Below are 10,856 nucleotides of genomic sequence, written 5' to 3' on the forward strand. Positions count from 1 at the left end.
GGCTCTAGGTCACTGTGAGATGCTGCAGCTGTGGCTGTACCCTGTTAGTGCTGGGTCTGGAATCCCAGCCTCCAACACAGCTGTGATTAAAGAATGCCTGGGAGGAGCAATGCAGGAGGAAGGAGAAGGATGAGAAATTCGAAGTTGGCATCAGATGACTGGGGACTTGGCTTTCTTCTGGCTACTTTGCAGCTACTTTGGGCTCTGACACCTCTGGCCACACACGCACCCTGAGCACTCACCATCTCCCGGAACTCAGTAGCCTGATGGCCCAGGATGACTGAGTGCCAGCAGATCTGGCAGGAACAGCTTGTGAACGGCATGAGCGGCCAGGGCCTAGCCCGATAAGGGGAATGCTCTTCCCTCAGGAAAGCGGCCCAGGTGTCCTGGAGCAAAGGACTATGCTGGAATAGGTTGGCGCCTGCAGCCTAGAGCTGGACGGTTTGGGCAGCCAAACGAATCCCTGGGATTTCCAGTATTTGGGAAGAGGTTAAGGTATTCGGGAAGAGGCCAAAAACATAAGGAACCTCCCCGTGGCGTCAGGGTCCTGCTCCACACAGACAGAGTCTGAGACGCCCCCCCAGGGCACCCGGTTCTTCTCCAGTCCATTGTCACCTCCCGAGCGGGCCTTGGAAAAGGCAAGTCGGAGGATGCGGACCGACGCGGGACCTAGTCCAGGCTGGTGGCGTCCTCCGCAGTCCTCCGAGTACAGCTGCCGGTCCCCACCTCTGAGGCAGAACCTGGAGAAAATGGAGTCACATGGAAGGTACCGGTATCGGGCCACACGCGTGGCGGCCTCCAAACACCCTTTCAAAATGGTTCATGTTGACCCCGATAGGTCTCGTGATGGAGGGGCGGGCACTGGGGGTTGCTGGTCGACCCACATGAAACCCCACCACAGAGCATCCAGGGCTGAGAGCGCGGCAAGCGCCTCCTCCGAGCTTAAGCTGCAGGTCCAAGCTCCTACGAACAGATGCGGAGCTAATACTTTGCCAGCGGGCGGAACAATCCTGCTAACGCTACGGACGTCCTGGAACTCGACCCCTTGCACTGCGGTCTCTTCTCTCTCCGGCAGCAGCTCCAGCGAACAAGCGCAGTACGCAGCATCGGCCGCCAGGTGGAGCCCGACAACCGGCGGAATCGGCCGCGGTCCTTATCCCGGCGCTTTTCTCAGACTCGGGCTGGGGGAGCGCGTCTGGCTCGTCTTGGGGCTCCCGACGTGGAGCTCCCGGTCAGCACGACGCGTCCCCAGCAGCAGACGGGACGTCTGGCTGCTGGGAAGAGTACAGACTCTCCCCAACGCGACTCCCGTTCTGGCGCCGGCCTCCAGAGAGGACGTGGAAAATGTGACCGCGAGCCTGTGGGCCGGACGCCTTGCCTGGCCGGGCTCTCCAGAGCCGCGCAAGCGGACTTGGAAAATACTGTGCCCTCAGGTGTGGACTGAAAAACTGCAACCATGAAAGGTTGGTTGAAAACACTTTCATTCTAAACTTTCTGAACAGAGAAGATCTTTAAAGCATAGAACAGAGCCCGTCACGATGGTTCACGCCTGTAATCCTAGCGACTTGGGAAGCTGAGGCGAGAGGGTGGCTTGAGGCCAGGAGTTTGAGACCAGCCTGGGCGACATAAGGAGACCGCTGTCTCTTAAAATAAAAATAAAAAGGCATGTATACAGCAAAGACAGCTCGGAAAAACCACCAAGGACGTTATAATAAATTGAAAAAAAAAAAATCCAACTTGACCTCATAAAGTTTAAAAAGAAATTATCTCTGCGTTGTCCAGGACAAGTCAAAATGACAACACATGGTGTGGACAATTGGTGTTATGGTGCAAATACATGTGTGATGATAAGAATACTGATTCATCGATTACTTAATAAAAAAATAAAGAAAACATAGCCATTAAGAGGAGCCAGTTTAAAACCATTCTGGTACATCTATACAATACCATTAATTTATGTTTTGGTTTATTTCTTCAGTGAGGTAGACTTATATGTATTAACATGGAAAGATGTTCGTGATGAAATAGTAAATGAAAATGGCAAATTCATGAGAATGCAAATTAGAATCATAGTGGGATACCATGAATGCCTTAGACAAAATATTCTTCAAAGCTGAAGAAGAAATAAAGACTTTTTTTTTTTGAGATGGAGTCTCACTCTGTCACCTAGGCTGGAGTGCAGAGTGCAACAGCATGATCTTAGCTCACTGCAACCTCCACCTCCCAGGTTCAAGTGATTCTTCTGCCTCAGCCTCCCGAGTAGCTGGGATTACAGGCGGATGCCATCACGCCCAGCTAATTTTTGTAGTTTTAATAGAGGTGGGTTTTCACCATGTTGGCCATGCTGGTCTTGAACTCTTGAGCTCAAGTGATCCACCTGCCTTGGCCTCCCAAAGTGCTGGGATTACAGGTATGAGCTACTGCGCCTGGCAGAGACTTTTGTAGAAAACAAAAATCGAGGCATTTGTTGCTGGTAGACTTGCATGCAAGAAATGTTGAAATAAGTTAAAAGAAGTTCTTCAGAGAAAAGTAAGTAATTTGGAAGAATATTAAAAATGAATACATGAATGTAAAATAAAAACTTTGCATTTTCTTAGTTTTAATATAGCAGCTAATAAATAATTTGTTCAAAATAATGATAGCAATAGTTATTAGATGATTATAATTTATGGAAAAGTGAGACAAATGATAGCAAAGATATAAATTATAGGAGGGAAGAGTTAGAAATATTTTGTTATTATAAAATACTTGGCACTACTCATAAGGCAATACAGTATTACTTGAAAGTAGACTTGTACTAATGGTAAATGTATGCTGCAAAATCTAGGGCAACCAATAGAAAGGTTTTTTGAAAGTAAAAAGGAAGAATTTACATGCTTAAATGGGAGAGAAAATGGAATCCTATAAAATACTCTATTAAAACCACAAAAGGCGGGAAAAGAGTGGAAGGCAAAAATAGGAAGAAAAAACAGGACAACAAATAGAGAAGAATAACAGACATGATAAATATCAATCCAACTACATCTGTAATCACCTTTAATATCAATGGTCTACATACACCAGTTAAAGACCGAGTTCATCTGAGTTCATCCCCCACAAAAAAGACCCAACTATACATTGTCTACAAGAAACTCATTTTTTTTTTTTTTTTTTGAGACGGAGTCTCGCTCTGTCGCCCGGGCTGGACTGCAGTGGCCGGATCTCAGCTCACTGCAAGCTCCGCCTCCTGGGTTCACGCCATTCTCCTGCCTCAGCCTCCCGAGTAGCTGGGACTACAGGCGCCGCCACCTCGCCCGGCTAGTTTTTTGTACTTTTTAGTAGAGACGGGGTTTCACCGTGTTAGCCAGGATGGTCTCGATCTCCTGACCTTGTGATCCGCCCGCCTCGGCCTCCCAAAGTGCTGGGATTACAGGCTTGAGCCACCGCGCCCGGCCAAGAAACTCATTTTAAATTCAAAGGCATATAGATTTGAAGTAGGAAATGGAAAAAGATATACAAGGCTAACCATATTTAAAATAAAGCTGAAGCGGCTATATTAGTTTTCAGACAGAGTAGACTTCAGAGATAAAAGATAATTCTGGATTAATATAGGCACTACATGGTAACAAAAAGTGAATTATCTGAGAAAATATAACAATTCTTAATGTGTATTACCTCATAAGAGTGTCAAAATACATGAGGCAAAAACCTGATAGAACTGCAAGGATAAATAAAAGAATTCACAATCATAGTTGTAAACATCAGCACCCTCTGTCAGAAATGGAGAGATCCAACAGATAGAAAATCAATAAAATATAGTTGAAGTACACAGCGTCATCAAACAACTGGAAGTAATTTACATCTATAGCTTACTTAGTCTAATGACGGCAGAATACATGTTCTTTTGAGTCTCACATGGAGCATTCACCAAGATAGGCCACATTCTGGGCCATAAAGCCCACCTTAATGCATTTCAAAGTATAAAAACTATGCCATATCTGCTCTCCAAAAACATTGGAACCTAATTATTATACAAAACAGTAATAGAATGATAACTGGACAATCTCAAAACACTTGGGTATTCAGAAATACATGTCTAAATAACATAAGGGTCAAGAAGAAATCTCAAGAGAAATTGAAAGAATTCTTTGAACTACATGAAAACAGAAATACAAGTAATGCCTCCAAGACTTTCTCACTTCCCCTATGGGAACGTGTGTCTTCCCTACAGACATCAGTCAAAGCTGGACAGGGAGCCTCCAGGAAGGGTCTCTGACATGGCTACAGTTTTGTGTGGGGGCACAGTTGCATACAGCACTCCCTGAAACATTTCTCATTCCCAATTAGGTAGCTGAGACATTCCCTAACTAGTCATGGAGGCCAGGGAGGGCATCCCTTCCTCCTGGTGGACTGAGTGGGGATTGGTCGTAGGAGGCACCCTGCAAAATTGTATCTAAACCCCTCTCTGGAGGCCAGGACAAATCTGAATGGGCCATGGAACTGGAGAGAGCCTGGATGGGAGCCAGTGGTCAGGAAGGCCTTGGGGGCTGCTTAGACGGGCCCAGGTATGAAGGCCTGAGAAGGGTACCTTGTTGCATGGGTCTGGTTGGCCTGTTGAGTCTCCAGAAACTTTCTTAAGACTCCTGGTTAGGGGAGAGTACTGCACCTAGCTATAAAGTGAAGGCCCGGGGATGGTTGGTGCCCTGCTTTCCACTCCAGTCCAAAGCAGTGCTGGTCATCAGAGCACCAGAAAATATGTCTAAGTACCCCCTGTTTGTGGGCACCAGGTAAGAATGCCCAGTAAGGCCTGGGAAGGGCTTGTGAATCTGGCCACAGTTCTTCCTGGCCTTGTCTCTGGCATGCAAATTCATTGACTGTTTACAAGTCCCTCTCTGGAGGAGCAGCAAAGGCCTGAGTGGCTGAGGAGGCCTATTATTTTTATTTCTATTATTTTATGTGAAATTATTACTTATGTTATTTATGTTATTATAAACAGATGTAAAGTGTGACATCAAAAACATAAAACATGGGAGAAAAGGAAGTTAGAGTGAAAAGTTGGTATATACAATCAAAATGAACTGTTATCAGCTTAGATTAACCTGTTTTAAGTATAACATGCTTTATGTAAGCCTCAGGATAGTCACAAAGCAAAAGCCTATAATGGATACACAAAAGAAAAAAGGAAAAGAACCAAAACATACTACTACAGGAGGCACAAAGCCCCAAAAGAAGAAAGCAAGAGAGGAAGAAGGGACCAAAGACTCTATGAAGCAACTGGAAAACACTTTAAAAATGGCAAGAGTAAGTCCATACGTGTCAATAATAACCTAGAATGCAAATGGATTAAATTCTCCAGTTAAAAGATATATAGTGGCTAAATAAGGTATTTTTTTAAAGACCCAGCTATATGCTGCCTACAAAAGACTCACCTCACCTGTAAGGACACATGAAGATATTCCATGCAAATGGAAAGCAAAAGAAAGCAGCAGTTCTTGTAGTTTTATCAGATAAAATAGACTTTACATTAGACATACTAGTTATGTAGTTATGTTGTTCTGAGCAAATATCTTTACTTTTTTTTCTCTGCAATAGGAATAGAGATTTCTTTTGCTCTTCTATCTCAACTGAAAAGAATGTGTTTTCTGGATCACTGCCATTGGCTCCTTCCATAGTATTCAATTAATATATGCATTTCATAGTGTTAGGCTTGTATAAATGCACTACTAACTTCTCTTCACTATAAATGAACTTGAGCAACTCTCATATCTACAATTTCTAGTACCAGGAAAGTGACATTTTCCTTTAAAGTGGGGAATAGGCCTTTTGAGGTCATGGTGCAGTCATATATTTCCTTTCATGACAATTATTAGCATCACGTGAGGGCAGAGAGAAATGTAAAAAAGAAGTATCACTTCAAGTTAATAAGCTACAATCTGCCACCACTGATGGCATGTCCACTTACAGCTCACCAGCCAGCTCTTCGTCAATAAGTATTGCTTTGCAGTGATTTGTAACTGAATTGTATGATGTAAGTGTGGAGACAGCCAATCGTAATGTTACAGGATCTTTGGGGTGTTGATTTTCCTGCCCAGAAACCTCCGTGGCCAGTGACATCTTTGCCTGAGTTCTTGTCCTGCATCCGGGAAGAATGAGGTACGCAGACAGGTGAAGGGCGAAGATTAAGAGGAGTTTTATTTAGTTTTAGAACAGCTCAGAGAAGACCCACAGTGGGTAGTTCCTCTGGTCTGGTGGAGTGTTCAGCTTTCAGCAGAGAGGAGGCCCTAGAGAGTGTGGCTCCTCTCCACAGGCTGGTAATTTGGAGGTCTTTGCAGGTCTCTGAAGCTCTCAGTAGAGAGGGTAGTTCCTCTCTGCAGCTTGTCATCCCATTGTCTCTCTGTACTCTGCCCTCTCTGGCACAGCCCAGGGCTTTTATGGATCTCAGAGGGGAGGAAGTGACTGCCAACTGGTCCATGGGCAGCCATGGGCAGCCGAGATCCCCAGTCCTGTCCACAGGATTGAGAGTCTGGCTCCCAGCCTTCAGGCCCTCCCTGGCTTGAAGGTGGGGCTTTGCTGGGGACCCACCTGCTTCTGCCCAGGGCTCTTCCCCTCCCGCTGCCATTCAAGGCCCCAGGGCTCAACTCCAACTCCATTGGGAGGGCAGATCCTGTCTGTTCCCGGCCCCCTCCAAGAGCACAGGGAGGCTTGGATCCACAGCTGCAGTTTGGGCTGGGCTACAGCCTGCCCTTTAGAGCAGGAGGCATGGGTCTGCAGCACCACCAGGGAACTCATAACCCAACTCAGAAGGGGTGGGGTTCCCACCAGCTCCATGGAGTATGCAGGCCCAGCCATGCCTCCCTGCTGCAGCCTGCATGATGGCAGCAGCTGCTGCCATCAATGAGAGAATAAAAAAGACAAAATTCACTGATATCAATAATGAGAGAGGTGTTCTCACGACATACATTACATATATTAAAAGGCGTAATAAGAGATTACAATGAAAAGCTGTATGCCAGCATGTTTGACAGCTTAGAAGAAAACACAAATTCCTTGAAAGCTATGAGCTACTAACACTGACTCAAGAAGAAATAGATGACATGAATAGTCTATTAATTAGATTGAGTTTATAGTTAAAAATCTTCCCACAAAAAAAATTCCAGGCCCAGATGGCTTCGCTGAAGGCTTTTAACAAACATTTAAGGAATAAATAACAAATAAACATAAACTCATTCAGAAAATTGAAGAGGAGATAATACTTTTGAACTCATTGACTTTGTTTTCTTTTTTTGTTTGTTTGTTTGTTTGTTTGTTTTGAGACGGATTCTTGCTCTGTCGCCCAGGCTGGAGTGCAGTGGCATGATCTTGGCTCACTGCAACCTCCACCTCCCGAGTTCAAGTGATTCTCCTGCCTCAGCCTCCTGAGTAGCTGGGATTACAGGTGCCCACCACCATGCCTGGCTAATTTTTTGTATTTTTAGTAGAGACGGGGTTTCACCATGTTGGCCAGGCTGGTCTCGACCTCCTGACCTCGTGATCTGCCCGCCTCGACCTCCCAAAGTGCTGGGATTACAGGTGTGAGCCACCATGCTTGGCCTAGACAGACATTTTAAGAAAATAAAAATACAGTCCTTCATGACCGCAGATGCAAAAAAATCTTAAAGTTTCAGAAAAATGACTTATCCCAGGAATTCAAGTTTAGTTTACCATAATAAAATTAACCAAAGCAACTTGGCATAAAGACAAACATTCTGCAAAACAACATGGCAATTTCTTAAATGTTAAACAGATACCCACCATATGACATAGCTATTCTTGTCTAGGTATTTACCCAAGAGAAATGAAAGGACATTTTCATATGACCATCTGTGCATAAATGTTCATAGTAGCTTATTTGTAACAGATCAAAACTGGACACAATTCAAATGCCCATCTTCAAATGAATGAACACACAAGTTGAGCTATATTCATACAATGAGACACTACTCAGCAATAAAAAGGAATGAACTATTGATACATATCACACAGTAATGAATTTCAAAATAATTGTGTTGAAAGAAAAAAGCCAAAGAAAAGTAAATACTGTGTGGTTCCATTTATATGACATTCTGGAAAACAGAAACTAGTCATGAGAGAGATCACATCTGTGGCTGCCAGGGATTCAAGGGAAGCAGGGAGGTTATGGGGGAGGAGTTATCAAGAGGGAGGAGAGTATTTTGCAGGGATGATGGATATATTCCTTATTTTAATCATGATGATAGTTTCATGGTTGTATACATACGTAAAAATTTAACAAGTCCTGCACTTTAAGTATGTGTGTTCATTATATGCCAATAAAACCTCAATATAGCTGTTAAACAAAAATTAACCACCAAACTACTAAATGTGTGTATCACTCTAGGAAATGAAGGACATCTCTTCAACTGCTTTATTGTGTCTTGACTTTTTTTCCCAAAGGAAGACCTATATTTTGCTTCATTTCTTTCTACTCTACATTTCTTTTTACTCTGCTTTCCTTTAGTTTAAAAAATAGCTCTCTGTTGGTCATTTCTAATCTGTTTTAAAGTAAATAATTGTACTGTCCAATTAGAGACTGAGATAACTCATGAATTATCACACAGGTTGTTCTCCTGTAGAATATATATGATTTTGAGTACTAATATGACACAGTGAATTTAGAATTGTTTGTATGTATATACATACCATAGTCTTATAAATAACTTCAACTTGCAATAATTAACTTGCAGTTAATTCTTACAGTAGAATGAGTTTGGGCCTCTTAAAAAAAGAACTAAAACCAACTCCCTGCCTGAGAATAGAAACACACACACACACACACACACACACACATATGCGCGCGCACACACACACACATTGAATAATTTTCTCACTTGTAATTGTGGATATTCATTTATGGAGTTCTTGGGAGCTATGTTAGCATAAAACCCCACCTATAATTATCATTCATATTAGGATAATATTTCACAAATGTGGTCAGTATTGTCTTCCTCAACATTAGGAGGTTAGGTAGGTAGAATAGATAGGGTAACCACAGTAAACAACAGTTTATGGCATTTTTTTTCAGATAGCTGGGAGAGAGGATTTTGCATGTTACCAACACAAAGAAATGATAAAGGTTTGAGGTGATGGACATGCTAATTACTCTGATTTGATCATTATACATTGTATACATCTACTGAAATATTCCACTGTACCCCATAAATATGTACAATTATTATGTGTCAAGTAAAATATATGAATATATATAGTAAATAAATAAATGAAGTAATTTGCCATTACTTAGCATTTTATTAAATGTATGTTTCCAAAATTGTATTTGTTCTTAAGACCTTTTGAGTGATCACAGTTTCTGCTATTCTCCACAAGGCCTCAGTTTGACAGGGTAATGAAATCTTGAACAAAACAAAGGAATGTGTTTGTATTTGCAGTGCTTCCCTTGTAGGTGAAATGGCCACCAGACCCAGGCTTTCTGGAATGCATTCATTCTCTGAAGTTGAAAGGGATGATCCCAGATCTGAAAGAAAGAGCCACGGTAACGCCAAGAGTGGAGCCAGGGCATGCTGGACACTGCACAGCTATGGCCATGTGTGTCACCACCGAGGGAGATGTGAGAGAAACGCAGAGGGATTGCTAGTGACTGTGCCTTCTCGATGTACAATGAACTGTTCTGCTCAAACAGTAAGTGTGACCAAGGACCCGGTAAACATAGGAAACAAAGAATATTTCATTTGACATTATAAGGAATGCGACAATTATAGCCACTTAAAAGTAAACTAAATCTGTCGAGAATTCTTAGTTTTAATGGGAAGAAATGTGCTTCTCTTCTTGAAAAGCCACAGGCTATTGCTTTTATATCTAATATCAGTCCTCTCTGGATTTCTCAAAGGATTTTCTGTATATCCTACCATTTTCCTTCTGTTGCTGCAGTTTGGAAGTAGTTTGTTATCAGGATTATCAAAGCATCATTGCTATTCATGACAATGACTTTAAGAAATGCAAGAATGTTTGGAACACTGCAGAAAAAATATTTCAGCCTGGAAGGCAAATACTAATTTCAGGAACTATTGATCTATTATAAAACAGGACCACTCAGACATTTAGCTCTAAGACTTTTGGATATCTGTTGTTAGAGGCGTATAGTGGGGAGCATGACTCATCTGCTTCTTAAGTACAAGGTGTTGTCTGCAGCGAAGGAAGAATTTGATTGCAGTATCAACAGAACCGGACAGAACTCTTTGAATATAATTATATATCTTGGAAACTGATTCATCAAAACTATTAGATTACATAGTGTCATTTAAGCATCATTGGGCTCTGTACTTTTCATTATCTGTACTTTTCATTATGGGGTATAATAGGCTTTATTTGGTACAGAAATTGGGTGTAAGATGGAAACAACTTGTGATTTTTGAATAAACTTTTGGAGATTAGTTACTTTGATGTTGTCAAGACAGCACCATGGTAAGTCCTCTGCCTTTCCTCTTGATTTATTTATAATTTACAATCAGCTTGTGATTTAAAAAAATGTGACAGGCACAGTGGCATGCACCAGTAGTCCCAGCTACATGGGAAACTGAGGCAGAAGGATCCTTTGAGCGCAGGAGATAGAGACCACCCTGGGCAATGCAGTGAGATCCACATCTCAAAAAAAAAAAAAAAAAAAAATCAATTCCCAATACCATTCCAGAACACTTTAAATATAACCAGATAAAATTGTGATCACGTCTTTACTATAACGTTAAAATGGTTCTCAGTCCATATTTGTTAAGTACAATCTTAGTGTTTCTGTGCAACCTAATATATTAGAAAGAAAAATTGTATTGCATCTGAATAGGAAATAACTCTGAATTGAGGGTTACTTC

General features: G+C 42.2%; 1 long non-coding RNA gene across 1 annotated transcript; it reads left to right on the plus strand.

The window, feature by feature from the left end:
* The first annotated feature begins 1,196 nt into the window (after positions 1-1,196).
* LOC108513799 (uncharacterized) lies at positions 1,197-10,301 on the plus strand. The gene is made up of 2 exons (XR_001881024.1): positions 1,197-1,463; positions 9,437-10,301. It is a non-coding gene; the product is annotated as an uncharacterized LOC108513799 (long non-coding RNA).
* The last annotated feature ends 555 nt before the right edge of the window (positions 10,302-10,856 follow it).

Source organism: Rhinopithecus bieti, unplaced genomic scaffold (genome assembly GCF_001698545.2).
Source record: "Rhinopithecus bieti isolate Rb0 unplaced genomic scaffold, ASM169854v2 scaffold_33401, whole genome shotgun sequence".
Lineage (NCBI taxonomy): Eukaryota > Metazoa > Chordata > Mammalia > Primates > Cercopithecidae > Rhinopithecus > Rhinopithecus bieti.